Source organism: Moschus berezovskii, chromosome 17 (assembly GCF_049115385.1).
Source record: "Moschus berezovskii isolate FMDL1 chromosome 17, NW_MosBer_1.0, whole genome shotgun sequence".
Classification (NCBI taxonomy): domain Eukaryota; kingdom Metazoa; phylum Chordata; class Mammalia; order Artiodactyla; family Moschidae; genus Moschus; species Moschus berezovskii.
Genome location: NC_142476.1, coordinates 6,893,053 through 6,918,576, shown reverse-complemented (window position 1 = coordinate 6,918,576; position 25,524 = coordinate 6,893,053). Strand labels below are relative to the sequence as shown.

General features: G+C 42.6%; 1 protein-coding gene across 5 annotated transcripts in view; it reads right to left on the bottom strand.

The window, feature by feature from the left end:
- SRGAP2 (SLIT-ROBO Rho GTPase activating protein 2) overlaps positions 1-25,524 on the bottom strand; it is a 262,190-nt gene that overhangs the window by 100,948 nt on the left and 135,718 nt on the right. The window lies entirely within an intron of this gene.

The window sequence follows — 25,524 nt, the reverse complement described above, 5'->3', positions numbered from 1 at the left end:
CTGTGGTTATATGAGATTTTAACATTAGCGGAATTGACGTGAAGCGTATATAGGATTTTTTATATTGCTTTTGTAACTTTTTAAGTCTGAAGTCATTTTCCAAATGAAAAGTTAAAAAAAAAAAGGCGCAATAACATTACGAGCCTTCCGCTTTGCTGAATTCAGACTGCACGCTCTGCAGTGAGGCACGCAAGCCCGGCCTGCCTCTTCAGCCTCATCACTTGCCGTCTCCCATGGGCGTGCTCGCTGTCCTCACCCAGAGCATCTACAGTTCCCAGAAATGATTTGCTTGTCTTCTGCAGAGGCTGTTTCATCTCCCAGGAATCTCTGTTCACCACCCTACCCTACTTCTCCTTCTCCCCCACTAAGACTCAAAGGACTTCACAAGGCAAACCTCAGCTCATGCTTTTCTCCACGGAAGAGCCCATTATGACACTACACTATCGCTGCTTCTCTGTGCGCCCATTTTGCCCACTAGACTCCGTGCTCTGAGGTCAGGGTCCTCGCCATGCCATCTTCTCAGTCTCTGGCAACAGGCTACACAGAGTCAGAACTCAAACACTGTCTTCAGTTAGAACCACAATAATACCAAACACTTCTCTAAAAATTCCTGCACTTCATTCCAGGATTTCAGGCAGCAGTCTTGGAAATATGACTCCAAACCCGTAGTTGAACAGATTAGAAAACCAAGCCTTAGATTAAAAAGTGAGGTCACATTGTGAGTCAGTGTCAAAGCGGGGAAGAGACTCTTACTCCCAAATCAGGGTCTTCTTTGATTCGTAAACTACAAAAAAGACCTCTTTATTCCAAACCAACAAAATACTGCAGCACCTACGCAGGCAGAAATGTCTGGGCCGAGCGTGGTGCTTGGGGAAGCATTTAATAAATGCTTGCTAAAGCGAACTGAATCAGCAGGGAGCAGCAGCACATTGCCTTACTTCATTCAGGATGCACCTGAACAAGGTGTGACTGACTCTCAGGCCTGACCTACCCAAGACATCTGACTGCATCCTGCGGTCAAGAAGGTACAGCTGGAATAGGCTAGTCTTCAGTGAGAAGGGCGGGTTTTCTACCTAAGAGACCTATCTGGAGAGAGCAGACGCCTGGCTTTCCTCCAGGGCTGGTGGGAGGCTGAGGCAGAGATTCTGCATAGCCCCGAGCTATGTGGTATCAGGCCAGAGGCAACACGCTTGGATCACATCCTTACATCAACCTGCTGAGGAAGCCCATCCCTTGTGTCAGAAATCATCTGCTCTGATTACAACACCCTTTTTAATCTTCCTGGCCCAGGAGAGGATATGCACTGATAACTTTAATAATGCCAGCAGGTACAATTAATTTCCATTCCTGCTCTTCATAGACTGTTATGTGAAGGGGACTGGAAGGACAAAATTAAACTCCACTGGGGCTTTAGCCTGCAGCTCCAAAACAGACAGACTGTTCAGAACTCAGCCCAGAAAACCTCATCCTGTGTTAGACTGATACTGGTCTATGAATGTTTGAAAGATCTGTGTGGCCTAGGGGGCAAAGGTCAATGAAATTAAATCACATTTAAAAGCCCAGGCAGGATTTGATATGAGTCTAATGGACCTAGGAATCCAGCAAGATTTAACCCAAATGATAACTGAAATATTTTACGTTTCAAAAAGCAACATCAAGTTTATCAATCGTGCTCTGCATTTAATGTATCCCTAATGTAAAGTGTTTTTATACCTCTATCAAGTTTCTTTTTCAAATCAAAAAGCTGTTAACATCAACTAGAAAAGGAATCTTGATTTATAGAGCATTTCTCTTCCAAAGCAGTTTCATATCCTTTCCCACTATTATCCTCACAAAGAGGGCAAGAAGGATGCTTGCTCATTCAGTCTACCGAAGAGCATGCAGAAGTCTGGAATGGTCAAACTTTACTGTAAGACTCATAAGAATGTAATACTAGAGTTGAAGGGAATTTTTTGAAAATAAATTTCCCTGTCTCCAGCTTATGCTGTTGTATTTCTCCTCACTATTAGTACAGTGAGGCTAGGAAAAGTACGTAAAACATGAGTGGAGATTCTGTTGAGGACACCACTGCTGCTGCTAAGTCGCTTCAGTCGTGTCTGACTCTGTGCGACCCCATAGATGGCAGCCCACCAGGCTCCCCCGTCCCTGGGATTCTCCAGGCAAGAACACTGGAGTGGGTTGCCATTTCCTTCTCCAATGCAAGAAAGCAAAAAGTGAAAGTGAAGTCACTTAGCCATGTCCGACCCTCAGAGACCCCATGGACCACAGCCCACCAGGCTCTTCCATCCATGGGATTTTCCAGGCAAGAGTACTGGAGTAGGGTGCCATCGCCTTCTCCATGAGGACACCATAGTTCAGTTCAATACAGTCGCTCAGTCGTGTCAAACTCTTTGTGACCCCATGGACTGTAGTACGCCAGGCTTCTCTGTCCGTCACCAACTTCTGAAGCTTGCTCAAACTCATGTCCATCGAGTCGGTGATGTCATCCACCCATCTCATCCTCTGTCATCCCCTTCTCCTCTTGCCTTCAGTCTTCCCCAGCTTCAGGGTCTTTTCCAGTGAGTCACCACAGTCTCCCAAGATTTCAAAGTCCAAATCTAATGACATCTGCTTAGATGCCACCCTTTCCAACCCCTTCAGAAAAACACCATTGCATCCTGCTCTTCTCACTTAGGTTCTGTGAGCCATGCTATTCTCATTTTCCTTTTACCCTTTTTAATTCTCTCTTCTCTCCTCTTTGCTGGCTCTGTAAAAATCCTCTCTCTGGGCCTTTCTCCAAACACTCACTGTGCTTTTCCACTGTCAGTGTTAGGGGTTAATTTGCAGATTTCCCATCCAATCCTAACCCTCACTGAACTTTCACATCGCCATGCCTAAAACTGAACTCAGGAAGCATGGTATTGACCTGGTAGGTTGGTCCCACCTCTGCTACTACCTAAGTGGGTGACTTAAGGCAAGTCCCTTCCACCCGACTCTCAGATTCTTCACTAATTAAAGGGCTGACCTAGAATCAGTGACTCTATCACATGTGTGAAATGAAAGTGTTAGTAGCTCAACTGAGCGTGTTGGACTCTGTGCGACGCCGTGGACTGTAGCCTGCCAGGCTCCTCTGTCCATGGGATTCTCTAGGCAAGAATACAGGAGTGGGTTGCCACTCCCTTCTCCAGGGCATCTTCCTGACCCAGGGATTGAACCCGGGTCTCCTGCATTGCAGGCAGATTCTTTACTATCTGAACCACAAGGGAAGCTTCATTCTTTCACACACTTTCCCCCAATAAACGGCAACTCCAGCTTTCAATAGCTCAGGCCAAAATTCTGGGAATCATTTTTGACTCTTTTTTTTCCCCACACACCACATTTGATTCAGCAGCAAATGCTACTGGCTCCATCTTCAAAATATATCCAACTCTGACCTTATCTCACGATCTTCACATCTATTAATACCACCCTGTTCCACCATCACCTCCTGCCTGAATTACTTATAGGGGCCACCTTAACTGCTCTTCGTGGTCTGGTCCTACCTTGTCCCTCCTCCAGTCTTCTCTTAGCAGAGCAGCCAGAACAATCCTATTTCAGACTTTATCAATTCTCTGATCCACCCCCGATCCTCAACCGTATCACCCACCACTCTCCATCTTGCCCACTGAGTGCAAGGCCATCAGGCTGTTCCTTTAACAAGAAAAACACATTCCCATCTCACTGCCTTAAACATATTTCCCCTGCCTGAAATACTTTCCTCAGAGAGCTAAATAGCAAACTCCCTCATTTCCTCCAAGAATCAAGTCAAATGCCAATTTATCAACGAGGCCTTTCCTGAGCACCCTATATGTAACAACAATGTCCCGGCACCTCCATCATCTTTACCCTATTTATTTTGACAAAACACTGAAAAATGTGCTTTCAGTGCAGGGAGCATGGGTTTGATCCCTGGCTGAGGAACTAAGATCCTGCATACCAAGCTGCATGGCAAAAAAAAAACAACAAACAAAAAACCTGTTCTTTCAGTTTCCATTGCCATTATCCAAAAACTGGTTTCTATTATCCCCTGAATTACTGTAGTGGGCTCTCAAATAGTTTCTTCCACCCTAAACCATTCTGAGCCATCAATGCTGCTGGAAACAATGGTTTTCAATATCTCACTGCCCTACCTAACACGGAGAAGGCAATGGCAAGCCACTCCAGTACTCTTGCCTGGAGAATCCCATGGATGGAGGAGCCTGGTGGGCTGCAGTCTGTGGGGTCGCTAAGGGTCGGACACGACTGAGCGACTTCACTTTCACTTTTCACTTTCACACATTGGAGAAGGAAATGGCAACCCACTCCGGTGTTCTTGCCTGGAGAATCCCAGGGACGGGGGAGCCTGGTGCGCTTCTGTCTATGGGGTCACACAGAGTTGGACACGACTGGGGTGACTTGGCAGCGGCAGCAGCCCTACCTAAAATGGTCAATGGCTTTCTTTGACCAGTAGCTTGAACTCCTTGGGTTGGCATTTAAAGCCCTATACACTCAGGCTCCAAGCTCATCCCACACTGATGGGGAAACCAAGCCTCTGCAGCTGTCAGCCTGCTCTCATGGGTGGCATCTCTCATGGGGACAAAGAGACAGGAAAGGAAGTTGGCACCAGGTAATATGGAAATAATCAAAAGATATTTCCAGAAGATAACACATGGATGGTTAATTAAGAATCCTGGCAGGTAATTAAAATAACATCAGCTCAATTTGTTTCCCTGTACGAAGCTTGCCTGACTCACCTCTCATAAATCTGTGCCTTTTCCAAACTTCTATGAAAAGTGAAAGTGCAAGTCCAAACTTCTATAGACAACCAATTATCTGTACCATTCATTAAATTGGTGTTTTAAGTTGTAACCTGCTTCTGGAGTCTATGGCCTGTCTATCCAACTGAGAGTTAAGAAATCTAAGATCTTGAACCATGTTTTAAGCTTGTTCTGAAGCTCTTTTATAGTGCCAATTTGATTACCAAGCAATTAAAGACAATCTAATAATATTTACTAAAATGAACTGAATGAAATAGTTGATAGTGGTACTCTTGGATTTAAATAAAGCAGTGAGCTCTCTCTCTCTCTCTTTTTAAAGTGTCCCTGAAAGAAGAATCAGGGGGGCTCTGCAGTTTCCTGTCTGAGGACTCAAGAACCCAGAAAAGCCACTGACTCATAGAGCTGCAAAAAGAGAAAGCTTTTTTCTACTCTCCACCCTCAAAATGAACATCAAAGGAAAACAAGTTCATGGGAAGAAGCAAGGTAGGAAAGGATGTGATGCTAATGTAGGCAGAAGGACTGGATTATCTTGGCTTTGGAGAAGAGATGATTAAAGCTAGAGACTGGATCACCCAGTTTGCCTTCTGTATTTCCTCACTACCCTATATGATAACACAGTGCTAAAAAAGATAGGATTAGAGAGGCAAGGACTACCCAAGCAGGGAGAAGGCACAAGGGGCATGCTCTTCCACATGAACATAACCAAAGCTCTGCAGAGCGCTTTCTTTCTTTCCTTTCTTAACTTTACTGAGGAATAATTAAAAACTATCATTGTATTTATTTAAAGTCTACTGAACTGAAAGTCTACAATTTTTCAGTGATTAGTGCAAAGAAATACAGGAAAACAATAGAATGGGAAAGACTAGAGATCTCTTCAAGAAAATCAGAGATACTAAGGGAACATTTCATGCAAAGATGGACTCAATAAAGGACAGAAATGTTATGGACCTAACAGAAGCAGAAGATATTAAGAAGAGATGGTAAGAATACACAGGAGAACTGTACAAAAAAGATCTTCATGACCCAGATAACCACAATGATGTAAGCACTCACCTAGAGCCAGACATCCTGGAATGCGAAGTCAAGAGGGCCTTAGGAAGTATCACTATGAACAAAGCTACTGAAGATGATGGAATTCCAGTTGAGCTATTTCAAATCCTGAAAGATGATATTGTGAAAGTACCACACTCAAGAGGCCAGCAAATTTGGAAAACTCAGCAGTGGCCACAGGACTGGAAAAGGTCAGTTTCCATTCCAATCCCCAAAAAACACAACGCCAAAGAATGTTCAAACTACCATACAATTGCACTCATCTCACACACTAGTAAAGTAATGCTCAAAATTCTTCAGGCCAGGCTTCAACAGTATGTGAACTGTGAAATTCCATATGTTCAAGCTGGTTTTAGAAAAGGCAGAGGAACCAGAGATCAAATTGCCAACATCCGTTGGATCACAGAAAAAGCAAGAGTTACAGAAAACATCTATTTCTGCTTCATTGACTATGCCAAAGCCTTTGACTGTGTGGATCACAATAAACTGTGGAAAATTCTGAAAGAGATGGGAATACCAGACCACCTGACCTGCCTATTGAGAAACCTGTATGCAGGTCAGGAAGCAACAGTTAGAACTGGACATGGAACAACAGACTGGTTCCAAATAGGAAAAGGAGTAAGTCAAGGCTGTATATTGTCACCCTGCTTATTTAACTTAAATGCAGAGTACATCATGAGAAACGCTGGACTGGAAGAAGCACAAGCTGGAATCAAGATTGCTGGGAGAAATATCAATAACCTCAGATATCCAGATGAAAAAGTTGGCTTAAAGCTCAACATTCAGAAAACTAAGATCATGGCATCTGGTCCCATCACTTCATGGCAAATAGATGGGGAAACAGTAGAAACAGTGGCTGACTTTATTTTTTGGGGCTCCAAAATCACTGCAGATGGTGACTGCAGCCATGAAATTAAGACGCTTACTCCTTGAGAGAAAAGTTATGATCAACCTAGACAGCATATTCAAAAGCAGAGACATTACTTTGCCAATAAAGGTCCATCTAGTCAAGGCTACAGTTTTTCCAGTGGTCATGTATGGATGTGAGAGTTGGACTATAAAGAAAGCTGAGCGCTGAAGAATTGATGCTTTTGAACTGTGGTGTTGGAGAAGACTCTTGAGAGTCCCTTGAACAGCAAGGAGATCCAACCAGTCCATCTTGAAGGAAATCAGTCTTAGATATTCAGCAGAAGGACTGATGTTGAAGCTGAAACTCCAATACTTTGGCCACCTGATGTGAAGAACTGACTCATTAGAAAAGACCCTGGCGCTGGGAAAGATTGAAAGCAGGAGGAAAAGGGGACGACAGGGAATGAGATGGTTGGATGGCATCACTGACTCAAGGGATATGAGTTTGAGTAAACTCTGGGAGTTGGTGATGGACAGGGAGGCCTGGTGTGCTGCAGTCCATGGGGTCGCAAAGTGTTGGACACGACTGAGCAACTTAACTGAAGTGAAAGTCTAGGAAGTGATGATCTGATATACATATACATTGTAGAATGAATACCAAGATCAAGATAATTAGCACATCTACCACCTCACATAGTTAACTCTTTGTGTGTGTAGTGAGAAGGCTTAAGATCTACTCTCAGCAACTTTCAAGTACACATGCTATATTAAGTGTATGCTTTAATATAGAGCCTCAGAACTTATAAACAAAAACTTGTGCCCTTCAAGCTACGTCACCCCATTTATCCCTCAGCCCCTGGCATCCACCATTCTGTTCTCTATGTCTATGAAATTGGCTTTTTTAAAAAGGATCCCATATATAATGATAGCCTACAGCATTTACCTCTATCTGTCCGGCTTATTTCACTTAGCATAATTCCCTCCCCCTTTATCCACACTGTCACAAATGGGAGAATCTTGTATTTTTAATGGACAAACAATATTCTCGTGTGTGTGTGTGCACAGGTGCGTGCACCCAGTCGCTTCAGTCGTGACTGACTCTTGCAACCCCGTGTACCTTATAGCTCACCAGGCTCCTCTGTCTATGGAATTCTCCAAGCAAGAATACTGGAGTGGGCTGCCATGCCCTCTCCTAGGGGATCTTTCCAACCCAGTGATCAAACCCAAATCTCCTGCACTGTGGGCAGATTTTTTACCCCTGAGCCACTGGGGAAGTCCATGTGTATGTGCGTGCATGCGCGTGTGTGTAAACATTCTGGGAAGGAAAAGTGAGCATATGAGTAATATTCTCCAGTGCAAAGATGAGCAAATTGAAACCTAATGTAGTGAAAGAATTTCACTGAGCCAGTCAGCACCCAGGTCAGCCATGGGTCTGAGGTCTAGGCTCCAGGCTGAACTCAGAGATAGAGGAAGACAGCAGAAGAAAAGGGGAAAAAAGAAGAGGAAAAACTCTCTCTCCTTGCCTTATATCACGTGGAAGCAGGGTATTTTCAAATGAAAGCATTCGTACAAACAAGTGACTTGCAGGAAGATATAAATGAGATTCTGGATTGCTTCTGGACATACCAGAACATGTTCGAGCAGATAGTCAAAACAACATAGCCAAAGAACCATAAAGAATGTAGGAATGAGCTGTGGGATAACCAGCAAATAGAAAGCTGTCTAATCATTAAAAAACCACGTTTTTCAAGAGGATGCAATGACACGGGAAAAAAAGTTCAGCTAAAATGGTAAATGAAAAAAATTATACAAAATAATATACAATATAATCTTAATTTTCTAAAGAAAAATACACATAGAAAAAAAACTGTAAAGAAATACACCTTACAATGTTAATACTAATTCTAAGTAATTATTTTCTTTTTATTATTTTTGCTTTCCCCTCAATGTGCTGGAAGAATATGTATTACATTAACAATTAGGAAAAAAAGCAAACTAAGCTAAGGGATTTTTGTTTGCTTCCAAATCAAAGGTGACAGAAAATGTTGCTATTCAGTCTTGTTGCTGGGCTTGAAACATGACTACTTAGCTCAACACAGGATGATTCCAAGAGCTCTTAAGAAATAAGTTCCTATGGACTCTCAAAGACAAGAGTTAGTGCAGACAAAATTAGCCAGTAACTGAAAGCTTCATGTTGGCTAAATACTAGGAAAAGCTGGATAGAGACCCTAATAATTTGTGGAGCACAAAGATGGAAAAAGAAAAAAACAAAACAAAAAAGGCTAAGGGGTGGGCATGATCAGGTAGAAAAACCATCAGATCTGAAAAGTTCAGTATCTTAAAGGAAAGAAGAAGAGAATGGAAAAACTGAAGATGCTATCTCCAAAGAAGGAGAATTTTTTTCCACATTTTAATTAAAAGTCATGTTCAAACAAGCAGGAAGAAACTCAAAGGAAAACTCCTGACAAAGACAAATAGGGGAATCAAAAGAAGCCAGTCCGGGGAGGAGGGTGTCTGAAATCAGATACCTGTTTTCTCTCCAGACAAGCTGGGGAAGAAGCTGAGTCAGAAGAGCACAAGGGAAATTCTGGCCTGGCTAAAGTGCCCAAAGGTATTACTGCAGAATGCCCAAGTCATTAATTCCTTTCACAAGCACCAGCCCTTTAACTTCCCAATATAATGACTGCTACCTTTTTACATGCGAGGGAGCAGACCACAGTGATGTGAAGGGATGATACAGAGGGAGGAAGTGGGCCACGTAGCCACAAATCCCAATTCTGCCACCAATCGGCTGTATGGCCTTGAATAAATTGCTTAACCTCTGCCCATGTTCTTATCTATAAATGGAGATGATAAAACCACTACCCATCTTAAAGGGTTGTTGTGATGATTAAATAGCTTAATACATATAAAGTACTTAGCATAATCCTTAGGCATGGTTACCACTCTTTTAGTATTCAGCAGGGCTTCCTGTGGCTCAGCTGGTAAAGAACATGCCTGGGTTCAATCCCTGGGTTGGGAAGATCCCCTGGAGAAGGGAAAGGCTACTCACTCCAGTATTCTGGCCTGGAGAATTCCATGGATTGTATAGTCCATGGGGTCGCAAAGAGTTGGACACGACTGAGTGACTTTCACTTTCAGGGCTTCCTTGGTGACTCAGAAGGTAAAGCGTCTGCCTGCAGTGCGGGAGACCCAGGTTCGACCCTGGGTTAGGAAGATCTTCTGGAGCAGGAACTGGCAGCCCACTCCAGTATTCTTGCCTGAAAAATCCTGTGGATGGAGAAGCCTGGTAGGCTACAGTCCATGGGGTCTCAAAGAGTCGGACACGACTGAGTGACTTCACTTTCTTTCTTTTCTTTCAGTTCAGTCACTCAGTCGTGTCCAACTCTTTGTGCACACCAGGCTTCCCTGTCCATCACCAACTCCCAGAGCTTCCTCAAACTCAAGTTCATCGAGTCAGTGATGACATCCAACCATCTCATCCTCTGTTGTCCCCTTCTCGTCCTGCCTTCAATCTTTCCCAGGATCTTTTCTAATGAGTCAGTTCTTCGCATCAGATGGCCAAAGTATTGGAGCTTCAGCTTCAGCATCAGTCCTTTTAGTATTATAGTTTTTACTTTTATTATTGCTGTGAGTCTTATAATAAACAATTGATACCTAGCCAGTTTATACACCATTAGTGTAGTTTCTCCTGGGAGTAATACATTTTTACAAACTGCTATCTATTTTCATGGTGCCTGATGAATTATATTAGTAATCTTTTCTCGGAGCAGTATCTTGTAATCAAATATAAGAAGTACAGAGATTATCAATTGATGTTAAAAAATATCAGATGAACAACTGAACTGGCACCCAAAATGTGTATGATAGCACCATAAATAATACCAAACAACAGGCTTTTTACTGTGTGAGAAAAATGCAGCTGAAAAATAGAGGATTCAGACTATCATCCTAATCCGGGGGGGCGGGGGTCAATAGTGGCATCATTATTGGTGGGTTTATTTCCCGATGCGATGCAATATGAAGTATCCAACATCTCCTACTAAATATTCTAGTTGAAAACATATATCGTGAATAGGTTTGACCTACAGAACCACCTTCCAATTTACAGGAAATACAGGATATGGGAAGAAGTTAAATAACAAAACAAGGAAGCAAGTAGGCAGATCTAGAAGGAGGGAGAATCTGTAGGACACTGGCCTGGTCTGTGCAACAAATCAGCATCATGCCAAAGAAACAGTACTAGATTAAAGGAGACTTAAGAGACATGAAACCACTGTGTACTAGATACTAGCTTGGGAAAACCAGGTGTGAAGGACATTCTAGGACAATCAGGTAAATGTTTACATGGTTTGCACATTAGATGAAATGAAAATTTACTGAAATGGGTAAGTGGAGATTTTGACTAAAACAATAGATTATGAAATAGTATATATAACACAATCTGCTTTTTAGTTATCATATTTTTGCTTCTTGATATTTTCTAATCTCAGCAACGCACATGTGCTATGAACATTTAAAAGATTATTCAAAAGAACAGAGAGCAGGAAGGAAGAGAGAGGAAAACCGAGAAGGGAAAAGGAGAGGCACAAAAGGCGGGGGACGAGGCCAGGGGAGAGGGAGGGGTTCTGAACTCACTGCCGTCAAAGCTCAGATTGCGGCCAGGCTCAACAATCGGATTCGGCGATAACTGTGCTTTAAGGGTGCCACCTATATATCCTAAAACGTGAGTGGCAGGGCGATGCTGTAGAAAGAGCATGGGATTTCAAATTCCAGTGTCACCTCTCCTTGGTCTTACAAAAGAGCGTTTTACCAATGTGAGCTTGAGTTTTTTCAACTATACAGTGGGAGGAAAAATAACTTTCCAAAATTATGTGCATAGAAGCATTATTCATAATAGCCTCAAGCTGGAAACTTATCCAAATGTCATCAACAGTAGAATGGATAAAAGTGAAAGTCTCATGTCCCAGAAACTCCCTTCTCAGCCCAGGCACTGGGACCGTAGGTCACCCTAGCTGCTGCCACCATAGGGGAGATGGACTTCAGAGTCCAAAACCTGACAAGTTAGAGGGCTTCATGAACATCCCGGGCTTTCCATGGGGACCCAGAACAGTCACAACTTATGGTATAGAATATGTTTCAGAACTACAGGCAAAACCAAAACAAACCCATTTTAACAAAGCATGAAACCAGCTCCCTACAAGCTCAAGGTGATCAATTTAACTGCCTAGTAGATCAAAACTTAACACTCTGCAGAGGAAGATTAAACACAACTAGAGTCTCAACAGTGACATCTACAATGTCCAATATGAAATAAAACGTTACTAGATGTGAAAAAAATAAATGTTATTCATGGTCAAGAGAAAAAAGTCTATTAATAAATAGCAACAGAACCACAGACAATGTAGATGCTGAAGACAGCAGACAAGAATTTTTTAAAATAATTGCCAAATATGTTTTAAAAATAATTGATGAAGAGGGGGTACTTTCAGGAGTTCTATGGAAACTGTAAGAAAAATATGAAGAACCAAATGGAAATCATAAAACTAAAAAATATAGCTGAAATAAAAAATGTATTGGATGGTATGAATAGCAGATTGGATACATATTGGATACAACACGAAAGGATCAGTAAACTTTAGAAATTATCTAAACTGAAGCACACAGGGAAAAAAGAGCTTGCCTCAATGACCTATGGGTCTGTATCAAGCAATCCAACAAGTGTGCAATTGGAGACAAAGCAAGAAGAGAAAGCAGAATACTTCCCATAATTTTTCCCAAATTGAGGTAAAACCACTGTGGATCCAGGATATTTAGATATTGTACTTATCCCAGTCAAATTAAAAAAAAAATGAACACGACTCTTAGACTCATTATAGTCAAATTACTAAAAACCAAAGATAAAGAAACAATAGGATTGCCCCAGTAGTCCAGTGGCTAAGAATCACCTGCTAACGCAGGGTTCACGGGTTTGGGTTTGATACCTGGTCTGGGAATATTCCACATGCTGCAGGGACAACTAAGCCTTTGCTTCTCAACTAGAGAAGCCTTGTGCACCCCAGAGCCTGTGTTCTGCAAAAAGAGAAGCCACTGCAATAAGTTCGCACGCCGCAACTAGAGAGTGGCCTCCACTCACTGTCACTAGAGACAGTCCACGCACGGCAACAAAGACCCAGCACAGTCAAAAATAAATAAACATTAAAAACGAAGAAATATTAAAAGCAGTCGCCCAATCCCCCAAAACATTATATCCAGGGGAAAAACAGTAAGAATCATAGCTGACTTCTCATAATAGACCGCAGAAACGAGGGAAGAAAAAAGTGCCATAGTTAAATAGCTGAAAGAGTAAAATTCCATTTATATAATTTTTTTTTCAAAAACAGCAAATACTTATATTGTGTTAGAAGTCAGGCTAGTGGCTTTCAGAGGATAATGAATGGAAAGGGGCAAAAGAGGGGTCTCGTGGGATACTGGGAACATTCTTTTTTTTATCTGGGTAATAATTACACGCTTGGTTCCATTTGTAAAAATTCATAGAGCTGTACACTTTACAATACAAGCACTTTCTCTAACAACTTTATACTTATGTAAAAAGCTAAGGGGAAAAAACCGTTCAAAATAGATGGAAAGACTAGAGAAAATATATTTAGGGCCTCCTACAGAGGAGCCAGGAGGTCTGGCTCTAGGTGAGTGATCACACCATTGTGATTATCTGGGTCGTGAAGATCTTTTTTGTACAGTTCTCCTGTGTATTCTTGCCACCTCTTCGTAATATCTTCTGCTTCTGTTAGGTCCATACCATTTCTGTCCTTTATCGAGCCCATCTTTGCATGAAATTTTCCCTTGGTATCTCTAATTTTCTTAAAGAGATCTCTTGTCTTTCCCATTCTGTTGTTTCCCTCTATTTCTTTGCATTGATCACTGAGGAAGGCTTTCTTATCTCTCTTTGCTATTCTTTGGAACTCTGCATTCAGATGCTTATATCTTTCCTTTTCTCCTTTGCTTTTCGCTTCCCTTCTTTTCACAGCTATTTGTAAGCCCTCCTCAGACAGCCATTTTGCGCCATTTTGCTTTTTTGCATTTCTTTTTCTTGGGGATGGTCTTGATCCCCACCTCCTGTACAATGTCACGAACCTCTGTCCATAGTTCATCAGGCACTCTGTCTATCAGATCTAGTCCCTTAAATCTATTTCTCACTTCCACTGTATAATCATAAAGGATTTGATTTAGGTCTTATCTGAAAGGTCTAGTGGTTTTCCCTACTTTCTTCAATTTAAGTCTGAATTTGGCAATAAGGAGTTCATGATCTGAGCCACAGTCAGCTCCCGGTCTTGTTTTTGCTGACTGTATAGAGTTTCTCCATCTTTGGCTGCAAAGAATATAATCAATCTGATTTCGGTGTTGACCATCTGGTGATGCCCATGTGTAGAGTCTTCTCTTGTGTTGTTGGAAGAGGGTGTTTGCTATGACCAGTGCGTTCTCTTGGCAAAACTCTATTAGCCTTTGCCCTGCTTCATTCCGTACTCCAAGGTCAAATTTGCCTGTTACTCCAGGTGTTTCTTGACTTCCTACTTTTGCATTCCAGTCCCCTATAATGAAAAGGACATCTTTTTTGGGTGTTAGTTCTAAAAGGTCTTGTAGGTCTTCATAGAAGTGTTCAACTTCGGCTTCTTCAGCGTTACTGGTTGGGGCATAGGCTTGGATTACTGTGATATTGAATGGTTTGCCTTGGACACAAACAGAGATCATTCTGTCGCTTTTGAGACTGCATCCAAGTACTGCATTTTGGACTCTTTTGTTGACTATGATGGCTACTCCATTTCTTCTAAGGGATTCCTGTCCACATTAGTAGATATAATGGTCATCTGAGTTAAATTCAGCCATTCCAGTCCATTTTAGTTCCCTGATTCCTAGAATGTCGACGTTCACTCTTGCCATCTCCTGTTTGAACACTTCCAATTTGCCTTGATTCATGGACCTAACATTCCAGGTTCCTAACAGAAGCAGAAGATATTAAGAAGAGGTGGCAAGAATACACAGAACTGTACAAAAAAGATCTTCATGACCCAGATAATCACGATGGTGTATTCACTCACCTAGAGCCAGACATCCTGGAATGTGAAGTCAAGTGGGCCTTAGAAAGCATCACTACGAACAAAGCTGGTGGAGGTGATGGAATTCCAGTTGAGCTATTTCAAATCCTGAAAGATGATGCTGTGAAAGTGCTGCACTCAGTAAGCAATTTTGGAAAACCCAGCAGTGGCCACAGGACTGGAAAAGGTCAGAATGCTCAAACTACCGCACAATTGCACTCATCTCACACGCTAGTAAAGTCAGGCTAAAAATTCTCCAAGACAGGCTTCAGCAATATGTGAACCGTGAACTTCCAGATGTTCAAGCTGGTTTTAGAAAAGGCAGAGGAATCAGATCAAACTGTCAACATCTACTGGATCATAGAAAAAGCAAGAGTTCCAGAAAAACATCTATTTCTGCTTCACTGACTATGCCAAAGCCTTTGACTGTGTGGATCACAATCAACTGTGGAAAATTCTGAAAGAGATGGGAATACCAGACCACCTGACCTGCCTATTGAGAAACCTGTATGCAGGTCAGGAAGCAACAGTTAGAACTGGACATGGAACAACAGGCTGGTTCCAAATAGGAAAAGGGGTACGTTAAGGCTATATATTGTCACCCTGCTTATTTAACTGATATGCAGAGTACATCATGAGAAATGCTGGGCTGGAAGAAGCACAAGCTGGAATCAAGATTGCTGGGAGAAATATCAATAACCTCAGATATGCAGATGACACCACCCTTATGGCAGAAAGTGAAGAGGAACTCAAAAGCCTCTTGATGAAAGTGAAAGAGGAGAGTGAAAAAGTTGGCCTAAAGTTCAACATTCAGAAAACTAAGATCATGGCATCTGGTGCCATCACTTCATGGCAAACAGATGGGGAAACAGTGGGTACAGTGGCAGACTTTATGTTTTTGGGCTCCAAAATCACTGTAGATGGTGACTGGAGCCATGAAATTAAAAGACGCTTACTCCTTGGAAGGAAAGTTATGACCAACCCAGACAGCATATTAAAAAGCAGAGACATTACTTCACCAACAAAGGTCCGTCTAGTCAAGGCTATGGTTTTTCCAGTGGTCATGTATGGATGTGAGAGTTGGACTGTGAAGAAAGCTGACTGCCGAAGAATTGATGCTTTTGAACTGTGGTGTTGGAGAAGACTCTTGAGAGTCCCTTGGACTGCAAGGAGATCCAACCAGTCCATTCTAAAGGAGATCGATCCTGGGTGTTCATTGGACGGACTCATTATGTAGCTGAAACTCCAATACTTTGGCCACCTCATGCGAAGAGTTGACTCATTGGAAAAGACCCTGATTCTGGGAGGGATTGGGGGCAGGAGGAGAAGGGGATGACAGAGGATGAGATGGCTGGATGGCATCACTGACTCGATGGACATGAGTTTGGGTAAACTCTGGGAGGTGGTGTGGACAGGGAGGCCTGGAGTGCTGCGATTCATGGGGTCGCAAGGAGTCGGACACGACTGAGTGACTGAACTGAACTGAGCAGGGGAGCCTGGTGAGCTGCTCTCTATGGGGTCGCACAGGGTCAGACACAACTGAAGTGACTTAGCAGCAGCAGCACGGTATATAAAGGGCTTCCCTGATGGGTTAAAGAACCTGCCTGTAAATACAGGAGACAAGGGTTTGATCCCTGGGTTGGGAAGATCCCCTGAAGAAGGAAATAACAACCCATTCCAGTATTCTTGCCTGGAGAATCCCATGGACAGAGGAGCCTGGTGGGCTACGGTCTATGGGGTCGTAAAAGAGTTGGACACGACTGAGCGACTAAACAATAACAATAAAAGTATATAAGCATTTCAAGAAAGCTTGTTATTTATTAGGATTCTTATCATCGTCCCGTAGAAAGTTTTGGGAGCTTTAAATGGACTGCAAAGCCCTAAGCCCCCTGGGGGCAAATCTTACTGCTCAATTTAAGTTCTCTTTAGCACTAGCATAATGGTGTGTGTACAGTTTTCACTAAAATACTTTCTGACTACATGCTTTCCTAGGTTAGGGTAGTATTCCAATACATGCAAGGTGGCATGGAGACATGTTTGTCTTCTGTCCACTGCATCTTTCTTTTCCACAATGTAAACTTGCTCTTTCGATGCTCTTAAGCACCCCTTTGTCATGACGATGGAGTAGCATTACACAGAGCACCTTGTGCTCTTCCAAAAAAGGCATATATATACCTGAGCATTGAAACACCGAAGAGGCAATGCATAAACTAAGTCAAGGCAGGCATCTTTGATGCACACATTCCCTCTTAAGCTGAATCTTCCTAAGGCCAAAAGAACCCTGGGACACCCAGAGAGAAGCCCCAAGGGGGAGGATACAGATGCTTCTGACCCAGTGTCACAGAAACCAAAGCTAAAATGCCACGAACAGAACTAAGTACAAAGCTCCCCTCAATGCTGGCTTTGGCAGCAAACCTGATGCCCCCTATCATCAGAGATACCTTTGAAGCAGCTGGCAGCCTTCCACTGCCTACTCAAATAAGCCCGGCTTCACAGCCTATTCTGTTTTCCAAAGGGGATCTCTTCATCAGATATGAAGATAAATTGGGCAACGGGAACAGCTGTCCGTAAAGCACCACACATCGCTGTTAGTGACCTTGTTAGAACGGGGAGGAAATTTAATCAACAGTAGATACTGAGTTCTGTGGAGGAGAAGCTGTAGGGTGGACTGCGGAAGAGCGGGAGGGTAAGTCAATCACCTACTCCTTCCCCTAGAAATGTCTTCAGGTCAAACCTGTTCTCAAGAGGGCAGAGCAAAACCTTTGGAAATCTATTGCCTTCTTCACACATTCAATCTATGGGACATTCAACTCTACCAGCATCGTAGATCATTTCTTACCCTCCCAGTTATGACACCACCACCACAGAACATGGTGGTGAATCATCATCCTCTTCCCCTCGTATATGCCAAACAGCTAGACTCAAAGACTCCATAGGAAGTCCTATCCAAAGGGCATAAACAGGTAGGTAGGTAACAAGTACTGCTTCTAGTTTCAAATCGCCTTTTAACCTGTTTTACTGCCAGAGCCATTTCCTTGGCCAGAGGAAATCTCACTGGTCATGGCAATTCTCTTCTGACTGATCTCATGGGAAAAGGACATGGAGAATCCCAGGGACGGGGGAGCCTGGTGGGCTTCTGTCTATGGGGTCACACAGAGTCGGACACGACTGAAGTGACTTAGCAGCAGCAGCAGCAGCAGCAACACCTCAGGGTCCTGGAGAAAACTACTAATTGATCCTCTTATGATTCTTCCTCAGCACCCTTCTTGCATCTCCTATTTTTCAGTGTGACCCCTAAAGCCAGATTCACCCTTTGTCATCCTCCAAGAATAAAGTAGACTACAATGGGTAGCCTAGTCAAACTGACCTAGATGCTTCAACACTGTCTCAGGCAGGGGAAAATATGGCTCACAGACAGACGGACAGGATCTTACTGTTTCACATATACCTCTATGCTCTTGGGTTTCCCCAGGATGGAAACCAGGGTATCTACAGCAGTGATTCTCAACCCTGATTATATGCAAGGATCAGCTGGGCTCTTTCCTGCTGCTGCTGCTAAGTCACTTCAGTCGTGTCCGACTCTGTGCGACCCCATAGACAGCAGCCCACCAGGCTCCCCCGTCCCTGGGATTCTCCAGGCGAGAACTCTGGAGTGGGTAGCCATTTCCTTCTCCAATGCAGGAAAGTGAAAGTGAAGTCGCTCAGTCGTGTCCGACTCCTAGTGACCCCATGGACTGCAGCTTACCAGACTCCTCCGTCCATGGGATTTTCCAGGCAAGAGTACTGGAGTGGGTTGCCATTTCCTTCTCCGGGCTCTTTCCTAGAGACCATGATTCAACTGTCCTGAAGTGGGGCCTTGGCATGGTATTCTTTTATTATCTTTTAAATCAATTTTACTGAGGCATAATTTGAATACAATAAAATGTATACATTTTGAGTATATACGATGACACATTTTGACAAATGCACATGGCCATAATGAACAGTGTAGGACATTTCCACAACCCCAGTTCGCTTGTATTCCTTTGCAATTGACCCCATCCCCACTCTGGCTCCAAGGTCATCACTTACTTACTTTCTATCACTATATATTAGAGTTATATTTTATAAGATTTCATACAAATGGAATCATACAGAAAGTGTTCATAATGTCTGGCTTCTTTTTATCAATAGAATGTTTTGTGAGTTCATCTGCATTATTGTATCCAATAGCATTTCATTTCTTTCTATTGCCAAGTAGTATTCATATATGGATATAACCACAATATGATTTTCTGCTGCTGCTGCTAAGTCACTTCAGTCGTGTCCGACTCTGTGCGACCCCATAGACGGCAGCCTATCAGGCTTCCCTGTCCCTGGGATTCTCCAGGCAAGAACACTGGAGTGGGCTGCCATTTCCTTCTCCAATGTGTGAAAGTGAAAAGGGAAAGTGAAATCGCTCAGTCATGTCCGACTCATAGTGATCCCATGGACAGCAGCCTACCAGGCTCCTCCATCCATGGGATTTTCTACAATATGCTTATTCATCTGTTGATGGATATTTGAGTTGTTACCAGTTTGGGCTCTGATAAATAAAATATTAGTTTCCTATGGTGGCCATAACAAATTACTGCAAACTTGGTGGCTTGAAACAACACACATTTACTCTTGTATGGTTTTGGAGATCAGATGTTCAAAACCAATTTTACTGGGCCAAATGGTATCAGCAGCAAGGCTCTCAATTTCCTTTCCTAGCATCTAGAGCCACGCCCCTCGGCTCCATCTTCAAAGCCAGTGGCCCAGCATCTTCTCCGTGACTTTGCTCCCTTCCCTCCACTTCTCTCACATGACCTTCCTCTCTTTTGCCTGTAATCTCCCTCCAGTTCCCTTTTATAAGGACACCAGTGATTGCATTTAGGACCCACTTATGTAAACAAGAATTAAATCATCCTAAGATCTTCAAATTCATCATATGTGCAAAGACTAATGGATAAAGTTCAACAACATCCACAGGTTCTAGGGATTAGAAAAGGGACGTCTTTGGGGGTGGGACCATTATTCAGCCTACAGCAAAAGCTATTATGAATATTCAGGTACTAGTTTTTGTGTAGATATATACTTTTATTTCTCTTGGATAAACACTTAGATATGGAATTGACGGGTCATATGGTACCTTATTAACTTCATAAGAAACTGCCAAACTATTTTCCAAACAGCTGTAACTTTTTACATTTTTTACCAGCAACATATGTGAATTCCATCCATTCTAACGGTATTGTCAGTCTTTAATTTCAACCATTCTAGTGCGTATGTAGCATATCTCTTTATAGTGTTTTAATTTGCATTTCCTTGATGATTAATGATATTGAGCATCTTTTCATGAGCTTACTAGCCATTTATATATATCTTCTTTGGTGAATGTGTCTATTAAAACCTTTTACCTGTTTAAAAAAAAATCCGGTATTCCATCTTCTTTTTACTGAGTCTTGTGTATTGCAAATACAATCTCCCAGTCCTATGGCTTCTTTTGCATTTTCTTAACAATATCTTTCCAAGAATAAAAGTCTAAGAATTGATGAAGTCCATTTTTTCTTTTTTTTGCTTTTTCTTTTATAGTTCATGCTTTTGATATCCTAAGAAATCTTTGTCTCTTCAAGGTCGCAAAGATTTTTAAAAAAAACTTCCCAAGTGACTCGAAAAGAAGAAGTTGAGAACTACTGGTCTATTGGGAATCTGACCTAGCTTTCTCAATTTAACCTGACTTTCTGCCATAGAACCTTAGGGTAATAAAGATAAAACAGTTACCTGAAATATTATAACAGGCAGAATAAAATTCAGTCTTAGGACTGTCTGAACTGACTGCCTTCCAAGCCTAAGAGTAAACAGCTGTTAAGGGTTAGAAAGTGTGACTGGAAAAGCCAAGTTGGAGGTACACTTAGAGAGTCCCAGCTAAGTGAGAGGGGGCAGAGAGAACAGGGTGGTCTTCTCCCCGGTGGGAAAAAGCACATCCAAGTTTATTTCAGTTTAAACTAAGAGAGTGAGAGAAACGATTTCTCTTCCTGGTGGGATCCTTTAGTAGGACATGCCCTGCAAAGAGATGAGACGGAGCTGAGAGTCAGAGTTGGTAGAACTTGGCCCCTGTTTTTGAAGCCACCGCATTAAACAAATGAAGGTGGCAGCAATAATATTTGCCCAGACCCTGGTTCCAACAGGGGTTAGACAGACTAAGCTTTCATAACATGAAAGGAGATGCCAGGCGCACCAAACGGGCTCAATCTCCCCTGGAGTCTCAGACAAAGCGCGCCTGTTTCTAAGTTATGGACAGGAGGCTGCTTTCTCTACATGTTATATTTAGCTAAAGGAATCTCCACCAGGACTTCAGGCAACATGTGAAATATGTCCCAGCAGACATAACCACAAACCAGAAGGCCAGCAGGGAGCATCCCTTAAGGGGGTTCAGAGCAAAGAGGGGCCAATTGTGCAGCCACTCTGACATCCCCAAATTAGCTGAGTTAGCTTCCAGTCAGATTTTCAGTCAACTCTCATCTTTAATGAGTCTTTGTTTCCCTTTTCTAGAGACTCTGCCCCCAGGGAGAAAAACGTGCTGCTGTATTTCACTTTCAATATCAGGTGCTTGCCCAGACACCAAGTAGGAGAAACAACCGAATGTTGACGTTTAACACCTCCAGATCCTTTGAAGGGTTGTGTGTTAAAGAAAAGATTAGTTTAATTCTGTAACAAAGTGAAATACCTGGATTTAACGAAAAAGAGCAAGAAAATCCAGAGTACCTTCTACTCTGCATACAATACCTGCTGCTGCTAAGTCACTTCAGTCCTGTCCGACTCTGTGTGACCCCATAGATGGCAGCCCACCAGGCTCCCCCGTCCCTGGGACTCTCCAGGCAAGAACACTGGAGTGGGTTGCCATTTCCTTCTCCAATGCAGGAAGGTGAAAAGTGAAGTGAAGTCGCTCAGTCGTGTCTGACTCTTCACAACCCCATGGATGGCAGCCCACCAGGCTCCTCGTTCATGAGATTTTCCAGGCAAGAGTGCTAGAGTGGGCTGCCACTGCCTTCTCCATACAATACCTCCGTTCCGTTCCGTTCCGTTCAGTCGCTCAGTCGTGTCCGACTCTATGCGACCCCGTGGACTGTAGCCTACCAGACTTCTCCGTCCATGGGATTCTCCAGGCAAGAATACTAGAGTGGGTTACCGTTTCCTTCTCCAGGGGATCTTCCCGACCCAGGGATCGAACCCAGGTCTCCCGCATTGGAGGCAGACGCTTTAACCTCTGAGCCACCATCCATACAATACCTAGAGAGGCCTAATAGAACATGTAGGTGGAAAACCTTGGGTTCTAGAGCCTGATGGCTGTATTTAAATACCAGCCTCATTTCTTTTCTTGCTTAATCTCTCGAAGTCTCAGTTTCTTCCCCTATAAAATAAGGGTAATATTAATAACTACCTTATCACTTTCACTTTTCACTTTCACACATTGGAGAAGGAAATGGCAACCCACTCCAGTATTCTTGCCTGGAGAACCCCAGGGACGGTGGAGCCTGGTCGGCTGCTGTCTGTGGGGTCGCACAGAGTCAGACACGACTGAAGCAACTTAGCAGCAGCAGCAGCAGCAGAAGTGTTGTAAGGATTCAGTAAGATAATGCATGCTGCTGCTAAGTCACTTCAGTCGTGTCCGACTCTGTGTGACCCCATAGACGGAAGCCCACCAGGCTCCCCCGTCCCTGGGATTCTCCAGGCAAGAACACTGGAGTGGGTTGCCATTTCCTTCTCCAATGTGTGAAAGTGAAAAGTGAAAGTGAAGTCGCTCAGTCGTGTCCGACCGCTAGCGACCCCAAGGACTGCAGCCTACCAGGCTCCTCCATCCATGGGATTTTCTAGGCAAGAGTACTGGTGTGGCTTGCCATTGCCTTGTGCTTAATACTGTACCTAGCACACAAGGGTTCAAAAATTTTGGTTTTGATGATTATAACCTTTGCCAGAGAATCATTAAGTTTTATAGATTAAAATAAACTTCTTTAAAGGAAGAAAAGCGCTGACTTTTGCCAGTGACAAGCAGAAGATTCAAATTCATGTAAAACACTGGTAAATTTTCAGGTGTCCACAGATGAACTAGAAATAAAGGTACATTTTCTTTGTGTCTCCAGAGAAATGTAGGTTTTTTCCTTTTGCTACTGGAACCAAATTTACAGGTAAAATAAGAGGTGTATTTATTCTACATATTTGGATTTCAGCATGGCATCTCTTGGTTGCTGGCCATTGTAGATAAAATAATCTGAAACAATACCTCAATCTTTTAGGAAATGTGGTCTTCCATTGCTTAAGCGAGCCCCTTCTCTATACCCACACCCACTTTTGTCTGTCCTTATCTCAGGGATTGCAGTTTACCTTATCACAATGTAACAAAGGCCACCCAACAACCAGAAGGAAGTCCCCAGTGTAGATGTCCTCATTATCATACAATTACAGTGCCTCAGATTTCAGAAGCAGAATGAAGATCCTATAGCTCAGTTTTCTTTAAACTTGAGAGAGCTAAGGCAGAGAAAAAAGAAGGAATTGTCCGGAGTTTCAGAGTTACTGGCTAAGCTGAGTCCAAGAGAAAGAATCTCTTAGGGAAGGGCTCTGTTTTAAGAGCATAAAGCAAGCCCCAAGAAGCTTCACAAAACTGCCAGGGTGGCCAGGGACACTCCTCGGTTTTCTTATCTGATCACTATAGCTCAACCTGTGGGATCCTAATTCTTCATGTGCAACACACTCTAAACAAAGGAGATTCAAACTGTGAGGTATGGAGAGAAACTACTAGAAAGCAGAGGGGTTCTCATCCAAACAGAATTAATCTATTCTTAGGATCAGCCAAGCTAGCTTCTGCCTTACAGTTCTCTGCCTACATTGGACCCCAGGGGAGAGAGAAAAGAGGTTATTCACCCTGTGGGATGGTAAACATTGGTTATTTGACAATCCTAAGGATATCTCTAATCCACTATAATTTAACTGATGAAAAGTTACAAAGATCAAGAGAAAGTCCTGTGATCTACAACTGCCTACAACAATATGAACAAATCTCACAAATACAATGTTGGATGAGAAAAACCAGACACAAAAGAGTACACACTGAAAGATTCTATTTATATAAAGTATGAAACTGAGCAAAACTAATCTCTGCTATGAAAAGTCAGGAGTGATGCTATTCTGAGGGATTGGGGACATCCCTCCCAATCCCTTAGTGATAAAGAAAGGAGCATGAGGGGACTTCTGGGGGTACTGAAATATTCTGTTTCTTGATCTGGAAGCTGGTTACCAGGTGTTTTCAGTTTATACAAATGCATTTAGCTTTAAGCCAATGATATATTCACTTTTCTTCAATGAAATGTAATATATAAACAATCCAGTGATTAATTAGAAATTCTTCCTTATACCCTCAGCATAGAAATGCATTGCTTAAGGAGGGCAATGCTTAGACAAAGCTCGGAATATCATTCATGAGTGGATGGGGATACATACCATGTTTTATATACATGCCATGCACTTAGGCCTTTGGTGAAACGTGAATGGCATTTGCAGAACCAGGGACAGTGGCTTTGATAACTGACTGCCTTTGGCATAAACATCTCTAAAATCTGGAGGGGTTATAAGATTCTCTCAGCTTGGTTCTTCTCTAACCTTCTGAAACTGGAGAAAAGGAAGCTGAGAGATGGGGTGAAGTCTAGATAGCTAAACGTCTCTCATAAAAATTTCTCAGATGAACAAAGCAAATAGAGGAGGACACTATCCATCACCCCTTTTCTTCTCGAGGTGGTCTAAGTATCTGTCAAGATGGTAGAAAAGTGGTATCTGATCACTGGTTCCATCTAAGGTTTAAAAATTTTTTTAATAAAAATTCTATATATTTCAGGTGTATAAAATGATGTAGTATACACATACACAGTGAAATGATTACTACAATCAGATAATATGTCATCTCATCACATAGTTACCTTTTTTAGTGTGTAGGAAAAGAGCCCCTGAAATCTACTCTCTTAGCAGGGTTCCAGTACTGAATACAGTATTATTAACTATACTCATTAATTTTAGTCACGTACAATGTCACCAAATGTTACAGAATAATTCAAGTTAATGACAAGCAAGCTGGAGCAGATGCTAGGAAGCATGAGGAGATGGTGAAAAGTGCCCTCGCCCCTGAATGAAGTACGGGCCCAAGCACAGCACAGCCGGGCCGCTAAAAAGAGCCCGTGGGCTCTGCAAGGAGTTATCCTCCTCTTCCTTCTTTCATTCTCAGGTGACTGCACCCTTATACCCTATCTGACGACACAGGGAGAGCCCCTTCACAGACGCAGCTATGTGGATGGACAATTCTGAAGCAGTTCTTTTTTCATGCTGGTAAAAAAAAGAGAAGAAACTGGTTTCTAATTCCAGACCTACTGAGATCTGTATACTTCCTAATGTTAAGAATCAGAAAACTGACCAAGAGCTAAGGCTACTGTGGACCATAGTCTTATTTGCCGAAGTCCATTCTCCCCCAGCCTCAAGTTTTAACACTGATTTTGTTGACTGGAAACCAGTGAATTCCCTATGTATGAAACCAATGATACCCCTCTATATAAATATATCCTCTTTTTACATATCACTTGTGGGAAGGTTATTCACCTTCTAAAAAATATTTTGGAAATGTCAGAGCTTGAATGCTAGACATGGTACATCATGTACAATGGCTGGGGTGTTTGCCACCATTTGTAACCAAAAGTTATGAATAAGTGACACCA